The sequence below is a fragment of the Pseudorca crassidens genome, chromosome 5 (assembly GCF_039906515.1).
Source record: "Pseudorca crassidens isolate mPseCra1 chromosome 5, mPseCra1.hap1, whole genome shotgun sequence".
NCBI classification, from domain to species: Eukaryota; Metazoa; Chordata; class Mammalia; order Artiodactyla; family Delphinidae; genus Pseudorca; species Pseudorca crassidens.
In genome coordinates, this window is record NC_090300.1 from 28,212,872 (window position 1) to 28,236,432 (window position 23,561).

Genomic DNA, 23,561 nt, shown 5'->3' on the forward strand with positions numbered 1-23,561 from the left:
GTGTTCCCAATGGTGGTTTGTAGGCTAGTGTGATAATGATTCAATTTTATGACACTGCCTGTACTCAGTGCTGGCATAAATTAATGATGTACACCACCCTCTTAGGGAAAACACCACCATTCTTCCCCTTTGTGCTAATCTGTTGTTTGGTTTTTGGCTTGCTTTTATAGTACCAAGTGGGGGCAGGTAGTCTACAGGGGTCTTTTGCTTCATCCAAGTTTATTAGAGACAAAAGAGTTTGAAACCATCTAACCTTCCAGGGAAAAGTAGTCTGATTTTAAAGGAACATTTCTGGCTTGTTTGGCCCTACTGAATGTTTCATGTAATGGCTGAACTGTTGCTAGGACTCAGATACACTGGCCTGTGGAATAAAGCACCATTCCTTAAGGGTCTTCCCTATGTTCTGGGCAAAAAAGTACCTTATTAAAGGCTCTAGAATGTTCCCAGGCACTAATACAGGCATCTAGCCCTAGTTTCTGATTTGTCCAAGGTCCAGACAACCCAAGGGAAGGAGCTTGAATTTTATCCCTGATTGGGCTTCAGGCATGTAGTGATATATGTATGAGGAAGGGGTTAATGACAGAAGCCAGACACAGAGAGGAATAACCAAACCCTTAAGTGGGAAATTCCTATAAATGGGAAGGGGTCTAGTACAGCCTGAGGGTCAGCATCTTTTTGTGGGACTTTGTGAGAATGGACGTGGCCCTCCTAACCCACCCACCCGCTGGCCTGCCTATACTCTGAGGACAAGAGCACTAATTGGTAAAATGGGGAGAGGGGGAGGCAGCATTGTGTCCCTGCTGGGGCCCTCCTCTCTTCCCAGAATGCTGGCTGGTAAACTAGAAAGAATTTAAGTGGGTGTCCAAATACCTCTACTAAGGGACCATCTCTAAAAGAACTGGACACAAGGAAATGAAGTTGGAGGGAGAGATAAGCGGCAAAGACCAGGAGGCAGGCAGAAATAGAGCTTCAGGTGCTGGTGGCAAAAATAACAGGGGCCCTCAGGAATGGGGCTGTCCTAGAATTGCAGGCAGCAGGCAGCTGCAGTGCAGGCGGCATGGAGAGCACAGTCAGCAGCGCGGAGTACAGCGAGAGTAGGTGGGCGCAGGTAGCATGGCTGTGGCTGAGCTGAGCAAGCACGTGGGCAGCTGGAGCTGAGGCGTGGCAAGTCCCAGACTCTGGTCATACGTGCCACCCCCGCTCCCTCCTCCTGAAAGCCCTCAGAGCAGGCGTTCTCAACCCTGGACTCTGTTAGAATGACTGAGGAGCTTATACAAATCCCAGATGCCTAGGAGCTCTGATTTAGTTACTCTGTGGTATAGGGCTTTGGGCTGCAATATGTATTTTTTAACTCTACCTAAGTGATTCTAATGAGTGACCAAACCTGGGACTCTAGAAAGACACTGGACGGGGAAGGGCTGAGGTTCTGTCATTTGGCAGGTGGAGTTTTGATCCAGCAGATAGAAGCCAAACTGTCCAGGTGACTTCACGTGGGGTGGGAACTGCACGCCGGTGGGCTTGAGGCCCTTCTCCAACCAGGCTGCACGCTGGAATTACCCAGGAGTTGTGCCCGGTGCCTCCCCCGGGGATTCTGACTTAATTGGCATGGGGTGGGATGGACCAGGCAGCAGAGCTCTTTAAATCTCCTTGGGTGGCTTTAATGTACAGCAACGCTTGAGAGCCAGTGACTTGGGGGACATTAACATCACTCATGAGGTTCCCCTTTGGGATTCCCTTAAACATTCAAGAGAAAAGGAAACTCTGGAAGGGATCTTACATTCTGTGTGAGTAGGTGGAGGTTCAGAGCCATCAGGGTTTAGATGTTTGTACAAATGCCTTTATATTTGCAGTCAGGATGTTTCGGGGACATTACCCAGATAAGTATTTCCACAGTTCTTAGATCTGGGAAGGCAGTCAGACTGACAAGCCAAAGAGAACAATTGACAGACCCCCTGGTAGGGTGAGTTGCTCAGCTGTCCGAAGCAGACAAATGGAGGTTTCACTTTAAGATTCACAGATTCACTGTAGTGATCACAGATTGCACAACTGTTGCACTACATAAAAAATGGTCCTTCAACTAGAATGAGCTATTTAGGGGTATTTATTTTCACTTCTTTCATCTTTAACTTGGGAGAATGCAGATTTGATTAATATTTATCGAATATCTAATAGGTACCAATCACTGTCGAAGGTGGTTTACTGAAAATTAGTATATTTAATCTTCATGACAACAACTGGTCAGTTAGGTCTTAAGAGCAGCTATTTTACTGAGGAGGAAACTGGCACACAGAGAGCTAACTCATTTACCTGGGGTCATACAACAAATAGACCTGGATGGGTTTAGGACAGATTCCAAGTTCAGGGTTTTTTTTTCCCACCTCACCAAGCTGCCTTTCTTCCACCTCTACTTATTGACTTAAGAGTATCCCACAAGTTAACTTTCATTTCCAGTTTTAGTTTCATAGGAGCACTTATTTGTGATGAATTTCATGAAATACCTTTGGAAAGTTGCTAAGTGTACGATCCATCTGAATCTAGACTTACCTACAGTATCCCATACTATAGATAATTCTGGGATAGAGAATTTTTTTCCACCTAAAATTATTTGAAGCCTCAATAAATAATATCTTTTTAGAGTCAATACTCTTGAGAATGTTGAAATCAAATCTCTAATTTCTTCAGCTAAGGAGGTGGTATTTTTAAATGACAGTGATTCTAATTACTGTACTCTACCATGTATGAATTGAGAGAAAACTTGCCATGTCTATTTCTCAGAACCTGTGGCTAAGGCACACGTTGATAATTTTCAGAACCGTACGAAAGAAAGTTTAATGTTTTCTATATGATGAGGTAGACGCGTAAAGAAGAATCAAACGTGTGTCTAAAGTTATAATCTATGTGCAATTATTGTACATGGTTAAGAATTTTAGATCCCCAACTAGGGATCTAACCCGTGCCCTCTGCACTGGACGCGTGGAGTCTTAACAACTGGACCACCAGGGAAGTCCCAAGAATTTTGGATTCTTTAACATTCTCAAGAGCTTTCATCTTAGAAAACCTTATTCTATTCACTGAATCCTCCCCCCACAAAAAAACACATTTGTGTCATAAGTTATCAGTACTCTGAAAGCTCATATCACCATAAGGAACATACTCAACTACTTGGAAATAGATAGAAAAAAATGCTGTTTCCAAAAGTGTACATTAGTACTTAATTTCAAGCAATTTACACCATGTTTTTCAGAGTTAAGCAAAAAAAAAAAAAAAAAAAAAAGTAAATTCATTGACAGTGTTCAACTGGACATGAAAATAAAAACACCCAGGTATCATTGGCAGAAAGTGATAGGATTGAAGCTGACTCCAGGTTCTGCTTCTAACATGAATCTTTTGTTCAGAAACAGTATGTGCTAGTTGATTTTGTGATATAGAAACTTATATGACAGAACACTAAAGTCTTCTAAGCTGCCTTAAGACTGACTTGCTCCAATCTCTATGCTCGTCAATATCTTAATTTTACTTTGACTTGAATGTATATATTCTATGCCTTCTCAGAACTTTTAAGTGCTTTTAAGTGATTCTTTCCTAAGTGTTTTCCTTGGTTGTGATTTATTATGATGATTTAAGTGGTGACCTACAGGAGTTAAACTTCAGATCTGCTTTTAAAAGAGAGATGATTCCATTTCTATTGTTCATCCGAATATTCTAAGGATTTAATGATTTATGCAATCAAAGCTCCTTTTTCTATCATTTTTTAAAAGGCCTCCCTCAACCTAGAAATTCCATTTGAAAAGAAAATGCTTTTTGATTTTAAATTGCAACAGAAGCTTCAGCTTATGCCACAGAACACAAAAGTGACTTTTTTAAGCCTTTTTTTTTTTAAGTAAAATGTTAGTTGCACCATTAGTTTCCCAATGACTTAAGGGTTGCAGTTCAAAGAAAACCTCATGCCAAACTTATTTATTCCAAATATGTTTTTCTGATCCCACCGTCCAGCATCCCAACTCTTCCACCAGTTTCCAAATGTCAAGACAAACAACCACTAGGGTTGATAAAGAAACACTTAAATCTACCCTGCTGGTCAGCACAAAAGACTCAGAGGGACGCCAGGACCCCTAGCTCCGCCCTAGGAGTAAACCCGAGCTCTGTGGACCAAAAGAGTCTGGGGTCCCTAAATGAACCCATGATCTTTAACGTGAACAAATGATCCTCCTGCTAAAACATGCCCAGCACCTGCATCCAAAAAACATCATTGCCTGACCCTGGGGGTGTAGTTCCAGGGTTCTGGGAGAGGTGCCCAAATGCAGTGGGCTCCTGGAGAAATCTGTTACCACAGGAATATTGAGAAATCCAGTTAAAAAATTCACATTTTACGGTCAGTCAACTTCAAAAAGTCACGCTTTCCCTTTCAAACTTTGAACTAGGTGAACAGAGAGATGATTTGATTTGTGGTTCTGCTGCACAGAAGTTACACATCATTTAAAATAATTTTTTAGAATTTATTTTCAAATGTTTAAAAGCACCCATAAATTATTTTTGTGTTTTATTGACTTTCAGATTTACTTGATTCTTGAAACATTATTATCTTTTAATTACTATGAGCTGGTCTTGAGTTTCAAAGTATCATCTGACAACTGATTTAATTTTCAATGTGTAAAATATGGGCTTTCTTCCCACAAACATAACTGTTTTTTTTTTTAAGTGAAATCTGGGCAAGATAATTATTACACTCAGTTTTTACCAAATGAAATCTTTAATAAGAAAAGCTTTTTGCTGTAGCTTTGTGAATTGTTCCAACTTGCAGTATATAACCCAATTTATTTGTAGATGCTTATGTTAAAAATTCCATTATATTTTAGACAATAGGTTAGGTGGACTAAACCCAGACATTTATTGCTTTACAGGAGAGATCTACACTATTATTTTTTGAAAAATATGCATAATAGCTCTTCACAAATGTTCACCTCATTAAAAAAGAAATGCCATTTCACTTTAGCTACAAAGACCTTTCCTTGACAATGGGACATTGGCTACAATGGTCTGTTTGAAATATTTTTCTCTCTCTCTCAGATACATTTTTAAAATACCTCTACCTCCAGATGATTCGAAGATATATGATGTTTAAATATGTAGGGTTTTTTCATGGTTATGCATCAGTAACACAACAAAGGTCAGCTTTGCTATGTTTTGCATGTGATATGCTCGTATATCTGACTACTTCTACCTGTTTAGCCTCACTTACTGCACCTTCCCAGATTCCAGTGTGTTTGTTCTTTACAAAGCATCCTCTGCTGGGTTAGAGCCATGACTTTTTGAATTATTAACATCTGCACAATGCCTCCCAGAAGCGAGAGAATACAGGTACTGAATTATCCTGTGTGTCTCCAAGTCAGTCTTCACACAATCTTGGCATCTGGGAAGCAGAGAAGGTAGGGCAACTGACACTGGACATGGGAGACCCATGGGTCTGCTCGTGCACTTGTGGTATCTCCCTATACCAAAGATTCTTTCTTTTACTTTTATTTTGTGTGTGTGTGTGTGTGGTACATGGGCCTCTCACTGTTGTGGCCTCTCCTGTTGTGGAGCACAGGCTCCAGACGCACAGGCCCAGCAGCCATGGTTCACGGGCCCAGCCGCTCCGTGGCATGTGGGATCATCCCGGACTGGGGCACGAACCCGTGTTCTCTGCATCGGCAGGCAGACTCTCAACCACTGCGCCACCAGGGAAGCCCTTTCTTTTACTTCTTACTATTTTTTAACTTACTATGTCATGGGCGATGTTCCAGGCCACGATATAGATATCCTTCATTAAAATGAGGCTTGTGGGTATATGTTGAGCAACAATTACCTAGATCATTTGGTCTTGTTTTTTCCTACCATTTCTCATCATCTACACCCACATTTTGTATTTTATAGAGAGTTAAGCTATAAAGAGGAAATGAGAAGGAACCCAGTGAAGGAAGGTTTGCATAGACTGCCTCTTTTCTAAAGATTTTTCAGACAAGCTTCCCACATGTCATGTCCTCCCTGGTTTACTGCACTTCCAGCAGGAGGACGGACTGTGGACCACTTGTAGTGTGGGTTCTTTCATCCCCTCATCTGAGTCCCAGTCCCCAAGGACAAGAAAAGGTGCCCTTACTACTCTTTTGAAGAGAATCAAATAAGTAAAACTCAGCTGAATTCACTGTGGGCTCAGGAGAGTCCAGAGCAGAACTCTCAGGAAAAGAGGAAGTTTGGGGATTGCAGTTTGCTTTCCTTGCCAAGAGAGCATTCAAAATCTCAAGAGGTCGGTGAGGCCAGGATACCCAAAAGGAGGCCTGAGGGAGTGAATGAGGTTCATTCATGACTGGGGATAATGATAGCTTCTACTTCACGGCATCAGAATCGGTAACAGAGTTCACCAAATAGCTGTTGACGAATGAATAGAATTGTGGGGAGGTTTAAATAAGTTTTCACACACTCGTTTTTACAGCGTTTGTGGCACTTATATGCATGTTAGGTTTGGTTTTGGTTATTTTGTTTTTGTTTTGTCTTATTTGTTTTCTGAGTGCTAGAATTAGGACTCGTATTTACATCTTGCAGTTCAAGCTTCTGATCTGTAATAGAATTATCTTATTCCATGAAATCAAATTTAAAATGCTAGAAGAAGCTCAGTTGACATAGGCAAATCATGGATCACATTATAGCAATTTTTTCAATGAACTTAGGTAGAGCAGCAACCAATCTGAAGCTGGTTAGATCAGAAAACAGGTAGTGGGGAACGCATGTCTTGACAGAGCAGTGAGAGACCATATCTGCCCTTTAGCTGCCTGATTCTTGTCTCTGTTTGCCGTGTGCTGCAACAACTATTTGGATAGTGTTTTCAAGACTTCTGACAGACTTGAGAAAATGCATGGGCATTTTTCCATCTGGTCAGTAAGGGAAAACCTTGACCAGATAAAATAACTTGGATATTCTACCAACCATGATAATTCAGTTGCTTAGTGGCCACTTCTTGTTTATTAGCCACAAACCTCTCCATTCCTCAAAGGCAGGTATTCCTTCCCTTCTGCTTGCACAGTGTGTGTCACGGACTCAATAAATGCAGGCTGAAATAAACCATAAAGCTTAAACGAGGCTGCAGCTGCCTTCCAGGCTCTAAGAACAGGTGATACTCAGGCTAGACTCTTGGCAAGCACGACCCCAGATTTCTCATTCTCACACCTCCATCCTGGAGTCATGGGGGGTGGCATCCCTTCCTCCCATAATAAATTTAAAACGAAGTAAGGCACTCCTTGGACAGACTTTGCTTTTGAGAAATTAGCTAAAAGTACAGCATCAGATATAGCGTCCATTTTTTTTTAGGCTTCTTCACTTTTTTGGATTCTTCACTTTTTAATATATTTTTGGATTTTTGGATTCTTCACTTTTTAATATATATCAACTACTTTATACTTTATAAATACTATGCAAATTTATATAAATATCAAATACTTTATATAAATCTCAATCTCTCCCTTGAAGCCAGTAACCATTCATAGGTCACAGAGTCCTTGGAATTGAAAGCTACGACTTCTATTTTCTTCTCTGTTAAAATGTACTTCGAGTTTTCTTAAGAGTTAAAAATCCCTGCTCTAGTGTGTTCAGTTCATCCAACATATAAAACTATCCAACAAAACAGTGTTGGATCCTTCCAAAATCCACTCACAGATCCTTTTATGGGATGACATTCCCCAAACAAAACTTCAGAATGCCCTTGTTTTATCCAAACCCCTAGAGAGGATTACATATCAAAGACAATTAAAACTTTTTAGTAGAAATGGGGCCAAAATGCTTCAGATGAATAAGAAATCCTCTAGGTCTTTTCCAAAAGCCAATGAACTTGGACTTTTTCTCCCTCCTGTGTTTTTATAAAAAAAAATTTTTTAAGTTTAACTTATGTTTTTCTTAACTATCTCAGTGTTGTGGTTTAGGCCATGGAAGGTTGACTTCCTTCCAGAAAGGCATTTCCCACCCTGAAGTGAGATACTGTGATTGTTGCTCCAGAGGCTTCTGGATCAGAACTTCAAGGAGTTAGGTTCCCCCAAGGGTCACTGCACCCTGTTCAGACGCCCTCTCTCCTCCCACCACGGCCCTGGCTCTCTCCTCATCTTGAGGATGCACGTGTTCTCCTTCAGGCTTTTTTTCTTTTCCTTTCGAGTTAATGCTCTTGGTGGCTTTATATTTCCATTGTTTCATGTTGTTGATTTTCCCCACTTATGAATCGTGAAGATTAACCAAAGTCAAGATAAAGTCCTGATTTACCACATAGTAAATACTCAAGAAACCTTTGTTGACTTTTATTTCTTTTAAGCTAAAGGGACAAGTAAAGAAGGCACCTTCTTCTCCTTACCCACTCCTAGCCATGTTACGACTTTTTACTCTGTTGGACCACATGAAACTGTGGCTATTTGATGTTTTCAACTACAGAAATGGCAATTTCATATGATTCAACTAACACCATGCTGCTAAGCAGCTGGGCATTCTGTTTGCAAAGAGTTCCCACACTCATTACTAGGTGACCAACCAATGGTCCTGGTTAGCCCAGCACTGAGGGGCTCCCAGGATATGAGATTTCAGTGCTACAACAGGAAAAGATGTCAGCAAACTGAGACTAGTTGGTCACCCTAGTCGGTATACTACAGTCAAATTCTGCTTTCTGTGATTTCTTATTTCCGAAATGTGTAAAGAAAAACATTTCCAAATTTATCATAAAAATATAATCATCAGTAAGACTTATTGAAGACCCACCATGCGCAGACACCTCAGTTAATTTGTTTAATCCTTCCAATAATTCTATGAGGTAGGAACTCTTCTTATCTCCATTTTACCAGTGGGTGAAAGGAGGCACAGAAAAGCAAAGTTGCCTGACTGGGGTCACAGAGCTTGCAGTGGTGGAGCAGGGAGCTGAGCGCAAAGAATCTGAATTCAAAGTTAGTGCTCAAAGGAGAAATATTCACTTCTCCCTTCCTTGGGTGTCTATGGTTTCTGCAAAGTCTGCTGATGAAAGTGGTTTCTGAGGAAAAGGAATGGATATAGTTTTCTCCATCCCTCTCCAGCTTTAGTCTTCTTTTTTTCCCTCCCACTTCCACACCCTGGATATTTACTTTCGTTACAGCCGCTTAGCCTTGGTCACGCTACTGCCTAGCCCCAACCTGGTAGCATTCTCGTCACCTTGTCCCAGGTGCACACGCCCGGCTCTTAACATGAGGTGCCACCCTCTGTCCACTAAGCCTGTCCCTCACCTCTGCCTGGACCACCACTCCCTACAAAACAGTTTCATATGTGGCCCACACCACCCCTTGGCTCTGCTCCCGCTACTAAGGGGCAGAGGGGAGGAGGGCTAAGCATCAGGAGATGGGCCTGGCGCTAGATCTTGGAGAGTGTTGAGTCTTCAAAGTCATGCTAAGCAGTTTGGCTTTTATTTGACAGGCAGTAAGGAGGCAGCTAAAGTTGACGGGCAACGGCAGAAGCACACTGTGTTTTAGAAAGATAAGTCAGAAGGTGGACTGGGGCAGGGAGTCTCTAGGATTGCTTTCATTATATGAGAGCCGGCGAATTCTGATGCAATAGCGCTCAGCGTATACTGTGTGGCACCAAGACAACTAGTCAATTAGATGAAAAAAATCATCCTAATCCAGTTACATCAGCCTTGTGATCATGTCCCCTGATTTCCACTCTCCTAAACCGATAGAAAATGCTAACGATGAAAAGACACAAGTTGTCAAGTTTTGTCAAGTGTCAATTAAATACTTTTCGCTGTACTGGATCCTCCTGTGCTCCAATACGGCTAATATGTTTAGTTAAAATGATAGTCTATTCATCTTATGTTAAGGCGTAAAAAGGAATGACAGAACATATTTCATGCTATCTATGAAAAATGGTGAAAAGCAAAAATGAAAATGTTAAATCTGTGAAGAGGAAACAGGTCATCACTGTTCTGGGTATATTTGTGGATTCCAAGTAGATTTGCCTAAAACTGCATGGAAGGAGTTTCAGAACTGGAAATGTAAAACACTACTTTAAAATAAGAAAATATCTCCCCAAATAACCCTGGTCCCTAATACGGGGTAGATCTGCTTGAAATGAATGCAACGATTGTCCATGTCCACGTCCATAGTTCCGCAAGGGTGCCCAAGCCCTTCACTGCACAGGAAGCTTGATATATATTTCAACACATAAGATAACTTATACTTTGCACTGAGACTTCCTTGCTAAGTTCAAGATCCTTACAATGGCTGCCAACTCCTAATATTTCAAAGACTGTCTACATTAATATCTTTCAAAGCCCCAAACCTTGGCAAGGAACAAAAATTGTTTTTGAATCTGCTTCAAGAATTAATATTAGAGAATAGGAGGTTTTCCTCTCAGCAAATTGAAGCTGAATAAATTGTTCTCCGTCTCCTTAGAAATGGAACTGATTGCTGGAGGTGAGCACGGCTGGGAGGGGGCAGCATGCAATGCTGGGGAGGGGTGTGTGTGGGCTCAGAGGGGCCTTTGTTCTCTTAAATTATTGGCAGATCGGTTTCTTTAAACCCAGTGTAGATGCTAAAATACAGGAAGTAAGTATATTAGCTTGGAGTTACATTAAAGACAGCTGGAACTGCTGGACGATTACTGCCTATTTTCTTTGATTACTGCGTGCCCACAGAGCAGCCTGCTCCCAAGCATTTCTGGGTTGTTGCTCACGTCCTCGCCACTATGACAGGTGAATTGAAACAATCCTGTGTAGACCTGCATTCGGGCTATTCCTTGGAACAAGACAACAAGCCTAAGAGACATTTCCTTGTGGTGCTTCTGACGACTGCTTTGTCACTCCCTGACCCATACAAGCAGGGATTCTGTGGTTTGATGGTTTGGTGCCGTTCCCCCTGTGGACTTAAAAGACCCAGACTTCAAAGCCACCTGCCAAAAGCTTTTGGTAATGGCTTTGACTTTGTTATTTTTTCTATTTATAAAAATAACATAATTCTTGTAGTATACCAGTAAATATAAAACAGAATAATGAGAGTAAAAGAAAATCTTACTGCCTAAAAGCAACCACTGTAACTGCTAATACTTTGGCTTTTTTTTTCTTTTTTTTTTTTTTATGCTGATCTGTTGCAAGCTGCTTTTCTTTCAAATCATCACTTCTCTTTGCCTTTTAGAATATCATTATATTCCCAAAGAACCAACACAGTGTCTCTATTCCTGATCAGAACAACTAATATTTAAACTAGTATTTACCCACAATTCCAGGATTTACAAATGTATGCTAAGAATTCATTGCATATTACCTGAACTTGGTATTTTTTTCTGCTAGTATTTCGTAGCTATTTTAATTTAGCCAAGACTAAACTGTGTGTGTACAATTTTGTATCCTGCACCATCTACTTGACAGTTACAAACTAAGTATCTCCCATTAATTTTAAGTCTTCTTCTTTGTTTTGTCATTACTGGCCAAAGAGATGTATCTAGATCCATCTACTTTTCTGCTCTTACAACCTGTGGATTTTTATCATTTCATTCTTTCTTATTTATATATCAGATTAAATCAGATGCCACAACAATTTATTGGTACCATCTAAGTGAAAGGGTATGTTTTAAAGGGATAAAATTGTTCTTCATTATAGACCCAGAAATATGCTCTTAAGGTTGTAGTGACATTTGAATGCTAATTCCTAAAGTAAAAGAAGAAACGGTTCCCCAAGAGACTCACAGAGCAAAGAGAAGGTGGTAGGGAGATTTGAAGGATGAGATTCATATGCTACTTCAGCATTCTAGAGAAAGCATCCACCACTCATCTGACAGAGCCAGGGTCCTTACTTGTCACTTGCTGTGTGATCTTAAATATGTCACTCAACAATCTGAGCCACAGAGGCTTCATCTGGGAAATGGGAGAAATAATACTTACCTCACGCAGGGACACTATTTAGCATGTAATCGACGCTTGTTGGAGCTCTGTCCTTACTATGCAAGATGAGGTCTTTTTCATAATGGATTTGTGTGAATTTAAACAATATAAAAATAGACAGATGACATTTTCAAAAGCCTTAAAAACATAAGAACCAGTTCCTTAACTGCATCCTCCTTTAGCCAGCATTTTTTAGAAGAGGTAGCCATTTTTTGTCTAGGCTGACAATTTCTTTTGACATCTGTATAGCATTCAGTATACTTTGTTCATCTTGGTTGAGTATGGATATAGGTCTCAAGAAATCTAATTCCATTCATTGGTCATAATGACGGGCACTCTGGAAACCCAAGCGATTAGTATAGATAGAATTCTAGGGTCTTGTTTCAGAAAATATATGCAAAAACTGATTTTAGTACAGTCAAGTATTTTCGAAGCAACTATATACGTATGAAGAAACAATGTGGCCACCACACATTCTTCCCTGATTATTAAAGCTGATACACTTTTTCCTCTTTCTGCACATTCTCCAATCCCATGCCACCCTTGCCTTCAGCTTGACTTTGATACCTGAGACTGTTAGTTGGATGGGGAATCTATTAACCTTGATCCCTCATCTCAGTTCAGCCTCTATCCTTTTCCTCTCCTGTGAGAGCAGGGACTTGGATCTCCTAAGGGACTTCAGTCATCTTCCTCCCCCCTGTGTCTTCAGCCTCTCGATCCCTTCTAGCTATTTCTCTTCAGCCCAGGGTTTTTCATCATAGACAACAGATACATTCTTCAATCCACCTCTTTACTTGGTTTCTCTGAGACAGTCAGTCCCCTCCCGGTCTTCCTCCTTCTTTCTGGTCTTCCCTTTTCAGTCTTCCATCTGCTCTGCTAAGGCATCCATTCCCTGGACCACCCAGGGAATTCCCTGGTGGTCCAGTGGTTAGGACCTGGCACTTTCACTGCTGTGGGCCCAGGGTTCCATCCCTGGTCGGGGAGCTAAGATCCCAGAAGCCACACAGTGAGGCCAAAAACAGAAGAAAAAAAAAAAAAGGACCCCCTCAATGTCATGTCCTTTCATCATATCAAAGAAATGTAACATTATTGTTAGATTTCATTGTTTTACTTGGGTAAAGGAGACATCTATATTCAACTCTTTCTTCTTTTTACATAGCTTATGTGGCAGAAGTCAAAATAAATATATGTACCATAAATATTTTGTTTCTTTCTCATTACCTTCTTACCCTAGCTATACACAATACACACAATCTTGTCATGATTGTTTGTCTTTCAACGATGAATAATTGAGAATCCCTATGTGCTAGACATTGAGGGGATTACAGAAAAATATAATGATAACAGTTACCCTTCATTGAGCCCCTCATATTTGCCGGAAGGTTTACATAACAACAATGTTGCACAGTAAGTATTAAATTCTCCAATTCTACATGGAATAATGTTGAGGCTTCAAGTTTTCAACGTCACACAGCTTGCCACCAAAGAGCTGGGATTCAAGCTGTGTCTTTATAACCCAACACTTTCTTTTTATGACTCAATGTTAAGTGTAACAGTTCCTAAGAGGTACAAATTATTAGGAGGGGTGATTACTGGGGTTAGCTTTGCGTTTTGATAAAATTAATTATATGGGTTTTTTAATTTTATTCATTTGTTTTTCTAAAAATTAAGAAAAATATGAAGTTCTGCAAAGTTTGAGTTTTGTGAAAAGTAAAAATAAGTCACTCCTATCCACATTTTTCATTTTAATTTAGATATCAGTTTTTTCCTACCTTATGAAATTGTGCATTTTGGAAGCAAAGATAAGCATTATATTAAAATACATTCAGAAAAGTTAAATGCTGGCCTTTCGCTGGTCACGCCTAAGAGCTGTAGAGTAGGAATTTTTACATGATTCAGGATGTGTTGAAGCTGTGTCTCCCTGACAGTTCATTAATTATTGACATTTTCTCTTTTTCTCTCCATGGAATTCTGGGACTGGAAGAGACCCTGTTATGTAGCCCCCATATGAATATAAGCAATGACCTGAGAACCAAATGAAATCCGGGCAGGCCCAATGAGAATCAGGTGTGGGTAACGAGAGGCAGGCAGTTGGCCTAATGAGAAACTTTACAGATCCTGTTTCTTTCTATGACCTTTTTTCTATTTTTCAGGGTAATCTTTTAGGTTGTGTTTTACTGAATTTTTAAGCATATTTTCACTTATGCTTTCTTATATTCTTATAAGTTTCTAATATAGTGAATATAATGGCATGAAGTGGCAAGGTTGTGCCACAGTGTAGGTAAATATCCAGGGCAGTGTTGAAGTAGCACAGGGAAATCCTTGTTAGATCTGGTTGTTTCTATGCCACCCTGGTGCCCAGTCTTTTCTGACCTTGGAAGCTGGTTATAATTGGAGGGAATACTAGATGCTTCAGGTCTTTCTTCTAGGTCAGGAAAGGCAAGAAAGGATGATATATGAAGACTCAGATGAACTGACAATATGATGTAGAGGTGGAGTTTTATGGCTGTTTCCAAAATCAATGGACACGAAAGCTGGGACCAATTAAATACCTGTCATGGGCATACCAGGGAGAACTTGTGGTGTACCTACTAGGTTTTGACCATTTCTATGTAACAAGACTGTAAATTTCTCTATCCAACTATTATTTCCTTGAAAATAAGAATTATGTTTTATTTCTTATTGTATCCCCAGTGACTAGCACATCTTTAACATAAGGCAAACAGTCAACCAATATTTGGAAATAAATGGGAATTGAATTAAGAGGATACAAATAATGATTTTAAACTATTTTCAAGTCTAATTTCCGGGCTAGACTTGTCTCCTAAATAGTTCTTACATGTGAGCTACTATATCTACAATATCTCAGAAAACATTGGTGGGTTCTAGGTGGGGAAAGATGTATCCCCTGAGAAATTTAGACATCAGGCTTGACCTTATGAGAGTTTATGGTTTAAATTTATACTGCGTATGATATCCACAATACCCAAACTTAAAATATAAATTAAAATGTGGTCCAGGTTGGAAATATGCGTGGAACAACTGGCAAAAACAAAGCATCTTTGGCAAGCCACATTCTAGACAAAGGCCACAAAGATGTCACCAAAAAAAAAAAAAAAAAATTTACTTTATTTTCTCATTTTTGCTTCCATCTTTTTTTTTTTGCGGTATGTGGGCCTCTCACTGTTGTGGCCTCTCCCGTTGTGGAGCACAGGCTCCGGACGCGCAGGCTCAGCGGCCATGGCTCACGGGCCCAGCCACTCCACAGCATGTGGAATCTTCCCAGACCGGGGCACGAACCCGTGTCCCCTGCATCGGCAGGTGGACTCTCAACCACTGTGCCACCAGGGAAGCCCCAAAGTAAATTATTAAAATGAGGCACAAACAGATCAAAGCATTTTAATTTAAGTTATTGAAAGGGCGTACTAACAGAAATTCACTTTACATAAGATATGTATGTTATAATAGAATGCATAACTTCCAACCCAGTGGGAAATAAAGAAGGAAAAAAGTCAATCAATACAAAAGCAGGCAGGAAATGGGAACAACAACAACAACAAAACCCCCAAAGCATAGAAAAGTCAGAGTAATTTGAAAGCAGACAGTAGAAATAAAATCAAATACATTAATAGTGAACAAAACTGTAAATGGACTAAACTCATGAGTTAAAAGGAAGGGACTGTCAGATTTAACTTAAAAATTTTTTAATTGAAGTATTATAGTATACATAGGCTAAATACATATAAGTGCACAACTTGCTGAATTTTTGTGAACTGAACTCAACTGTGTAAACAGCACCCAGGTCAAGAAGCATTATCAGCACCTCAAAAGCCTCTCTAATGCCCCTTACAGTCACCTCCCTGCCCTTCCCCAAAAGAGTAACCACTATCTTGACTCTAACAGCATAGATTAATTTTTCCTTTTATTTCAGAAGACTTCTAAAGTACAAAAAATAAATAAAGGAAAAGTTCGATCTATTTGACTTCACTAAAATAAAGAACATTTGTTCATCAAAAGACACCATAAAAACAGGAGAAAGGCTAGTGATAAACAAGAGGAAATATTTGCAATTTGACATATAACTACCAAAGGATCATATATTCCAGAATATATAAAGAATTCCTACAGATCAATAAGAAAAAGATAAACTACCCATTGATTTGAAAACTAGACAAAGATATTAGATATTTCATATGAGAAGAAATCGTAATAGTCATCAATATATCACAAAATGTTCAAATCAGTGGTCACATAAGGAATTCAAACCATTCTACCAGGTTGAAAAAAATTAACATATATAATTGAGTGATTAAGAGTGCAGATTCTGGAGTCAGCCTAGCTGGGTTCAAATCCCAGATCCACATACATAGTTATTTGGTCTTGGGCAAGTTACTGTACTTCTTTGGGCTTTGGTTTCCTCATTTATTAAATGAGGCTATTAATTCTTCCTACCTCGTAGGGACATTAACCTCATTAGGATTATTTTATTTGTTTAGGCCAAAATCTTTGTGTCATCTTTGACTTCATCTTTGGCCTTCAGCAAATCATCTCACTTCTATTTTAAAAATATATTCAGAATATTCTCTCCTCTCACCAGCCCCATCACTGCCACTGTAGTCCAGGTTCACTGACATGTCCCACCTGGACTATTATAATAACCATCAGACTGGCCCTTCTACTTCATCACTGGCTTCTATTTGCAACACAGTAGCAAGAATGATGTTGTTAAAGCATAATCAGAACCATGTCACTCTGTTGCTCAAAACCCTCCAGTGCCTCTCATCTTCCCCAGTAAAAGCCAAAATCCTTCACTAAGTCCTTCAAGTTCCTAGAGCACCGTGTTCATGGCTCTCATTCTGATCTCTTGCATTCTGCTTCTCTGTTCCAACCACACTGGGTTCCTTGATATTCTTCAGAGCCTTTGTGTTGCTGCTAGCTCTAATCGGGCTGTCTCTCTCCCAGATGTCTACCTGGCTTGCATCTTCACTTTGTTTTTAGATCTTTACTTTGTCTTTACTTTAAGTCAGTAATAGTTTCATTGGACACTATCTCAAATTTCAACATCCACCTTGATAATTATTTTTCAGCCTCCAGTGAGGGGAAACCAAAAGCCAAAAATAATCCGGAGCTATTGAAATTTCTGGGACAAAGTCAGTGAGAAGAAGGGGGTGGTTCAGCCAACACACTGAATAACCCCACTTTTTCCTACTTAGCTTCCTGTCTTGGCCACGTGGCACGTCAGATCATTTCTGACCTCTGCACTTTCACTCTCAATATTTCTCCATCAGGTTTTGCCCTCTCCTGGGGGGAGGGGGGTTCGTTAACTCTAGCCTTCATTCTTGCAGGCAAGAGTATCAGGACTTCGGTCTAACAGCTGTGGCTCTCATCTCCCTGGCAGCAGAGTGAACTCCTTGGAAGGGAAAAAAAACCTTGCTATTTTATATCTCTCTTCCTGCTTTATTTTTTTAACCTTAGTTCATATCACTAATATGCTATATATTTTAGTTGTTTATCTTGTTTAATGTCTCCTCTACAGAATTGAAGTTCCAAAAGGCAAGTGTTTTTGTCAGTTGTGTTCACTACTGCATTTCCAGCACCTAGAATAGTGGCTGGTACATAGTAAGTCCTCAATAACTTTTTGTTGAGTGAATGTATAAATGAATGAATGAATCAGTGAATGCCTAGTTTGGGCAAGAGTGTGGAGCAACTGGAACATTTACACATTGCTGGTGGGAGGGTAAATTTGAGAAGCAATTTGACAGTACCCATAGAGCAAAAGATCGATGTCCCTTCTGACCTAGTAGTTCCACTCCAAGTAGATACTCTCTGGTTAAGTGCTTCATACCTGCATCAGGAGACAGGTACAAGAATAGTCAAAGCTCCACCGTTTATAAAAGCAAAGAACTAGAAACAACCCAAATGTTCATCAACAGTAGAATGGATAACTGCATTTCCATTTCTTATATCATACAGCTGGGAAAATGAATGAATCAGAACTCTAGCAAAACAACACGATGAATCTCAAAAACAAAATATTGAGCAATATATTCAATGTGATTTCATTTATATAAATTTGAAAAACATAACAATAAATTTGAAAAACATAACAACAAAATAATATATTGTTTAGAGATATTAAGATTTGCAGAAAAAGTATAAAGAACAAGGCCATAAGGTACACAAAATTTAGGATAGTGATTACCACACAGACAGAAAGGAAGGGATGGGATCAGAGGAGCAGAGAGCAATTCTGAAGTATAAAGGCCATGTTCTTTTTCTTTAACAGTATGGGGAATGTGTAGACATATGTTATATTATCTATTTTTATATTTTATAGTTATAAGTATTCCACATTGTCTACTCAATATATAACAAGAATAATTTTAAACAAAAATCTAAAGAAAATGGTTAAGGAAAAAGATAGGCTATTCATTGAACAGTAATTCCAATTGGTCAATAAACATGAGAAGTTGCCCAAACTCTCTATTAATCAGGGCTACAAATAAAACGATAATAATATAATATTCATAAGATTGACAAAATTTTTAAAAGTTGACCAGGCTAGGTGTTTTAAGGTTTTAGGGAACCAGATATTCCAATAAACTACTCATGAAAAGGTAAAAAATATACTAATTTAGAGGGCTATTTTGTAGTATCTATTAAATTAGTCATATGTAAACCTACAACCAGCAAATTTTTAAAATGATACTATATTTTCCTTCAGCATATTTTCAAAATAATACTGTTTTTGAAAAACATGTACAAAAAATATATTTTAATGAGAATACCTTTCTAGATAAAAAATAGACTACATGGGATGGATGTGGGAGGGACCAGGAGGAATAGTCAAAGGGGACTCTATCATCTGAAATGTTCTAATTATTTCTAAGCATATTTATGTATTGTTTGTTTAATTGTATTTAATTTTACCAAAGAAATACAATTAAAGCTGCACATCAAAATTTGCAACTAATTAAATGTAGTATTGAAATGAAATTAGAGCATTTATATCCTTTAATGTTTATGTTAAAAACTACAAAGGGGCTTGGCCCGTGAGCCATGGCCGCTGAGCCTGCGCGTCCGGAGCCTGTGCTCCGCAACGGGAGAGGCCACAACAGTGAGAGGCCCACGTACCGCAAAAAAAAAAAACTACAAAGAATTTAAATTTAATGAGTAAAAATATCAGCTTAAGAGTTAAGAAAAGGAACAAGCAGAACAAGTCCGAAGAACAAAATTAAGTAAAAAATAAAGGTAAAAGCAGTAAAAAGGAAAGAAAATAAATGGAAAGCAAAACTACAATAGAGAGGATCAACAAAGCCAAAAATTGTTTCTTTGAAAAAGCCAATAAAATGGACAATCTGGATAAGGCAAAAAAAACCCAAAATTAACAATGTTAAAAAAGAAAAGGAGAATATTACCATAGGTGCTGTGGAGGTTAAAAAGATAAGAAGATGTCATGCACAATCGATGCAAATAAACCTAAAAACTTAGGTGAAAAGAACAATCTCCTAGAACCATATAACTTACCAAAACTGTTTGAAGGGGCTCCCCGTTTTTTGTTTTCCGTTCCCCTCCCCCTCCCTTCCCCGTCCCGGAAGACCGGATCCTGAGGAGACAGCTGCAGAGGCAGCTGCTGAGTTCTCGGTGAAGGGTTTTCATTTCTCCCATCCCCTTCTCTCCCCACCCCATCCATTAATATTATTCTTTTGAAGATTCTTCATTGTCAAGCTGCCAAAGTGGAGAGTGCGATGGTAGAAGCGGCTGCTTCTCGTTTCAGTGCTTCTTCGGGCGGAGGAGAAGTAAAGGTGCACCTCAGCACTACCCCAAGACTGCTGGCAACAGCCAGTTCCTGGGGAAAACCCCAGGGCAAAACACTCAGAAATGGATTCCTGCATCAAGCACTAGACGAGATGACAACTCCGCAGCAAACAACTCTGCAAATGAAAAAGAACGACATGATGCAATCTTCAGGAAAGTAAGAGGCATACTGAATAAGCTTACTCCTGAGAAGTTCAACAAGCTATGCCTTGAGTTCCTCAATGTGGGTGTAGAGCCTAAACTCATCCTTAAAGGGGTCATACTGCTGACGGTGGACAAAGCCCTAGAAGAGCCAAAATATAGCTCACTGTATGCTCAGCTATGTGTGCGACTGGCAGAAGATGCACCAAACTTTGATGGTCCAGCAGCAGAGGGTCAACCAGGACAGAAGCAAAGCACAACATTCAGACACCTCCTAATTTCCAAATTACAAGATGAATTTGACAACCGAGCCAGAAACGTTGATGTCTGTGATAAGCATGAAAATCCCCTCCTCCCCGCGGAGGAGGAACAGAGAGCCATTGCTAAGACCAAGATGCTGGGGAACATCAAATTCACTGGAGAACTTGGAAAGCTTGATCTTATTCATGAATCTATCCTTATATGTGCATCAAAACACTTTTGGAAAAAAAGAAGAGATTCCAACTCAAAGATATGGGAGAGGATTTAGAGTGCCTCTGTCAGGTAATGAGGACAGTGGGACCTAGGTTAGACCATGAACGAGCCAAGTCCTTAATGGATCAGTACTTTGTCCAAATATGCTCCTTGATGTTAAGTAAGGAATTGCCACTGCAGGATACTGTAGAGTTGAGAGAACACCGCTGAGTTCCTCGCAAGGCTTTTCTTGACAATGGACTAAAGATGATCAATCAAATCCGTCAAGATGCATTAAAAGATCTAGGAGTGTTTATTCCTGCTCCTGTGGCTCAAGGGATGAGAAGTGACTTCTTGTTGGAGGGACGGTTCATGCCACCCAGGATGAAAATGGATAGGGATGCACTTGGAGGACTCGCTGATATGTTTGGACAAATGCCAGGTAGTGGAGTTGGTACTGGTCCAGGAGTTATCCAGGACAGATTTTCACCCACCCTGGGGCGCCATCGTTCAAATCAACTCTTCAGTGGCCACGGGGGACACATCATGCCTCCCACACAATCGCAGTTTGGGGAGATGGGAGGCAAGTTTATGAAAACCAGGGGCTAAGCCAGCTCTACCGTAATGAGAGTCAGGGACTCTTATCCCAGCTGCAAGGACAGTCGAAGGATATACCACCTCGGTTTTCTAAGGACAGCTTAATGCAGATGAGATTAGCCTGAGGCCTGCTCAGTCTTTCCTAATGAATAAAAATCCAGTGCCAGATAACTGTGATTCCTCCTATAGTGCACAACCACCACGCACTCAGACACCACCTCTGGGACAGACACCTCAGCTTGGTCTCAAAACTAATCCACCACTTATTCAGGAAAAGCCTGCCAAGACCAGTAAAAAGCCACCACCATCAAAGGAAGAGCTGCTTAAATTAACCGAAACTGTTGTAACCGAATATTTGAATAGTGGAAATGTAAACGAAGCTGTCAATGGTGTAAGAGAGATGAGGGCTCCTAAACATTTTCTCCCCGAGATGTTAAGCAAAGTAATCATCCTGTCACTAGAGAGAAGTGATGAAGATAAAGAAAAAGCAAGTTCTTTGATCAGTTTCCTCAAACAGAAAGGGATAACCACAAGTGACAACTTCATGCAGGCTTTCCTGAATGTACTGGACCAGTGCCCCAAACTGGAGGTTCACATCCCCTTGGTGAAATCATATTTAGCACAGTTTGCAGCTCATGCTATCATTTTGGCGCTGGTGAGCATTTCAGAACTAGCTCAACCACTGGAAAGTGGCACCCGTTTTCCTCTCTTCTTACTTTGTCTTCAGCATTTAACTAAATTACAAGATCGAGAATGGTCAACAGAGCTTTTCCAACAAAGCAAGTCAATATGCAAAAAATGCTCCCAGAAATTGATCAGAATAAGGACCACATATTGGAGATCTTGGAAGGAAAGGGACAGTTTCTTACTCCCACTCCTCCAATTGGAGAAGGAACTGTTAAAGCTAAATAAAGTTGGATCCATCTCCTCAAACCATATATAAGTGGATTAAAGATAACATCTCTCCCAAACTTCATGTAGATAAAGGATTTGTGAACATCTTAACGACTAGCTTCTTACAGTACGTTTCTAGTGAAGTAAACCCACCCAGTGATGAAACAGATTCTTCCTCTGCTCCTTCCAAAGAATACTTAGAGCAGGAAAAACAACTGTTTCTTTCCTCCAAGCCAGTAATGCAGAAATTCCTTCATGATCACGTTGATCTACAAGTCAGTGCCCTCTGTGCTCTTCAGGTACACTGCTACAATAGCAACTTCCCGAAAGCCATGTTACTTCACTTTTTTGTTCACTTCTATGACATGGAGATTATTGAAGAAGAAGCTTTCTTGGCTTGGAAAGAAGATATAACCCATGAGTTTCCAGGGAAACGCAAAGCTTTGTTCCAGGTGAATCAGTGGCTAACCTGGCTAGAAACTGCTGAAGAAGAATCAGAGGAAGAAGCTGACTAAAAAGACCAGCCAAAGCCTTAAATCATGCAAAACATACTGTTGCTATGATGTAACTCCATTTGACCTAACCACTACGAAAATTCATTCTGCTGTAGCATTTTCACAATATTTAAAGCAGAAGCATGTCAGTTAGGATTTCTTTCTGCATAAGGTCTTTTTGTAGTGTAATGTCTTAATCATAGTCTACCGTCAAATATTTTAGGAGTATCTTTAATGTTTAGATAGTATATTAGCAGCATGCAATAATTACATCAAGTTCTCAAGCAGAGGCAGTCTATTGCAAGGACCTTCTTTGCTGCCAGTTATCATAGGCTGTTTTAAGTTAGAAAACTGAATAGCAACACTGAATACTGTAGAAATGCACTCTGCTCAGTAATACTTGAGTTGTTGCAATATTTGATTATCCATCTGGTTGTTACAGAAAAATTCTTAACTGTAATTGATGGTTGCTGCCGTAATAGTATATTGCCTGTATTTCTACCTCTAGTAATGGGCTTTATTTGCTAGATTTTAATATCCTTGAGCCTGGGCAAGTGCACAAGTCTTTTTAAAAGAAACATGGTTTACTTGCACAAAACTGGTCCGTTTTGAGAGATCATAAATGCCCTTGACGTGGTCTTTGTGGGTGTGAAACAAATGGTGAGAATTTGAATTGGTCCCTCTTATTATAGTATTGAAATTAAGTCTACTTAATTTATCAAGTCATGTTCATGCCCTGATTTTATATACTTGTATCTGTCAGTAAACATTGTGATACTCGAAAAAAAAAAAAAACTGTCTGAAGGGGAAAAAGAATTAAGTAGACCTATCATCATTAAAGAAATTGAATCAGTTGCTAAAAATCCATTCACCAAAAAAAAAAACAAGGCCCAGATTGTTTCATAGGTGAGTTCTATCTAACTTTCAAGAAACAGATCATTCAATTTTATACTTACCTTTTAAGAAAAAAGATAAAGGAGGAATGCTTCCCAAGTCATTTAATGACACTATTATAATACTCCTGAAATAAAAACCAGTCAATGGCAGTAATAAAAATGAAACGTGTATGCCAATCTCACTTATGGACATTGATACAAAGATTGTGAAAGCAATATCAGCAATCCAAATTCATCAGTGTAAAACAAAAGTACGTTATGACTGAGCTGGGTTTGTCCCAGGAATGTAAGTATGCTCTAATATTAAAATATTGTAAGTATAATTTACCACATAAACAAATGAAAAGAAAATATCTCAGT

The 23,561-nt window shown here is 39.5% G+C and overlaps 1 protein-coding gene and 1 pseudogene across 13 annotated transcripts in view; both read left to right on the forward strand.

Annotated features, from left to right (window-relative positions):
- The window catches only part of SLC9A9 (solute carrier family 9 member A9), a 660,636-nt gene that overhangs the window by 410,809 nt on the left and 226,266 nt on the right, over positions 1-23,561 (forward strand). The gene's annotated exons all lie outside the window — the stretch shown is intronic.
- LOC137225376 (eukaryotic translation initiation factor 4 gamma 2 pseudogene) lies at positions 1,058-23,100 on the forward strand (annotated as a pseudogene).